This window comes from Bidens hawaiensis, unplaced genomic scaffold, assembly GCF_021521415.1.
Source record: "Bidens hawaiensis isolate Kalapana, Puna unplaced genomic scaffold, B.hawaiensis_p1.1 tig00043476_1, whole genome shotgun sequence".
Taxonomy (NCBI): domain Eukaryota; kingdom Viridiplantae; phylum Streptophyta; class Magnoliopsida; order Asterales; family Asteraceae; genus Bidens; species Bidens hawaiensis.
This window is the reverse complement of record NW_027505832.1, coordinates 40,213-42,446: the sequence shown is the minus strand read 5'-3', so window position 1 is coordinate 42,446 and position 2,234 is coordinate 40,213.

Genomic DNA, 2,234 nt, shown 5'->3' with positions numbered 1-2,234 from the left:
ATAGGGAAATGTAATATTTTTTTAGTGTAATTATAGAAATTGGTGGGGGATAGGTTCTAACATGCAATTACCATTTTATCCTTTTCAATCTAATCTAAACTCTGTCGTAACAAATCCAATGATTTAACTTTAGGGTTTATTTCATCTGATTTTTCGCCTCTTCTCCGGGACGATCCAGGGATTTTTACATAGTTTCAGTATTCGGCTATATTTGAATCATTCACAGTCAAGTATTACCGAGTGTACGAAAACGATATATGTAATTTCAGTATCTGATTTTTGAAAATAGAAAAACATGAAGTTGACTGTGTAGATTGTCTTCATTTGTATCTTCGCATCAATCTGTTTGGACAATGATTTTGGATTTTTGGTCGATTGATTTCTGATTTTAAATATAACTCTCCGAGTTGTGCACTATGTGAAGCGCCGACACTCTTAGTAACTCTTTCGGGTATTCATATAAACATAAGCCTGCAAATAAAAACATGTATTATTTAGTTACTGGGAATAAGGTAGTTAGTACAATTTGGAAACTGCTGCATTAAAGTATTGTTTGACTAAGCTTAATAATTAGTCTAACATATATATAAGTTTAATTTGTTAAAACTGTAGTGAGAGCCGACTATGTTTACATTTTATGTTGGAAATGCTAAGGGAATGCTGCCACGTTATTGGCTGCTGGTGCTCTCAGTTCGTACTAATCTGCAATGTAAGTCTAAATGGTTATTAATACATATATTTATGCATGATTTGGAACTCAGAATAATATCACCCTCGATAATAACTAACCAAAAAAGACTTATTTGGCGACCAATAGTCAAAAAGCAGAATCTAAAGGTCGAATTCCAGACTCCGCGGTCGAACAAACAGGCGAAAGGGACGATTTGGTCAAGGCTCCAACCCTCTGCAGAATCATCAAAACAATTTGATGCCAGATCTTTGGTTGGCAACAAAAACAAGGCAAATTCTTCAGCGCGGGTCAACAATAACTGGACCCCACTGTCAGAGACTCCTGCTGAAATCCTCACCACGGAAAACATGAATTTTAGGAAGCCACAGCCACTCACAAGGAGATCGTTCCTTGATGCTAAGAAATACTGTTCGTTTGATGACGACATAGGTCATAATATGAACGAGTGTATAGATTTGAAAAATAAAATTGAGGCGGCTGTGAAATCAGGGAAACTTGGACATTTTGTCAAAGGTACAAAATCAGGGACTGGTAAAGCTCCCACGCGAGATAACCAGGGCCCGCCCAAGAAACAAGTTAAAGACCTGAACGTCCATATGATCCAAGGAGGATACAAAGTGGGAGGAAAGAGAAGAGAATATATGGATGAAGAATGGAAGAATGAACCTGTGATTTTTCCACGAGTCAAAGGAGGCCATTGCAATAAGAGTCCTTTGATAATCACCGCCTTGTATGGTCATTATCGTTCGCAGTATGTTTTCTTTTGACACTGGTAGTACGTCAGATATAATGTACGAACAGTGATTTGAGCAGCTCGATGAAGAAGATAAGTAGAGGTTAAAACCTATTCATGCTCCTGTATCTGGATTTGGAGGGGATGTGATGCACCCGTGAAGGGTGATATCTTTTCCAGTTACTCTCAGCGATGGAATCCATTAGAGAACCGAAGAGGTTGAGTTTTTGGTTTTGCCGGCAACGGCTAAGAATGATATCATTTTAGGACGAGAGGCAATTGGTGACTTTAACGCTCACCCATCTACAGCTCACTGTGCGGTAGGAGTTCCGACCCGCACCGGCGTGCCAATCATTCATGTTAACCGACACTGTTTTGCAACAGAAAGTTCGAAACCCAGCAAAATTCCAAAGCAAGTTCAGAGGACTGGACCAAAAAAGTGGGTATTGAGCAAAAATTCCCGGATCAGACAGTTGTGATGGATCTGCTATCTCTGAGATAGTGAGAACCTTTTTGAAGCAGTTATTAACTAAGAATATGGACATCTTCGCTTGGCAACCTACCGACATGACCGGTGTCCCGCGCAATATTGCGGAACACAAATTAAGGGTGAACCCAGCGTTCACGCCGATTGTTCAGAAGAAGCGAAAGACAGGTCCTAAACAAACCAAAGTTATGAATGAGCAAGTGAAAGATCTCCTTTATGTTGGAATCATTCGAGAAATCAAGTATCAAACATGGGTGGCTAATCCGTTCATCGTTCCAAAAAGAAACGGAACATGGCGGATGTGCATAGACTTTAAATACTTG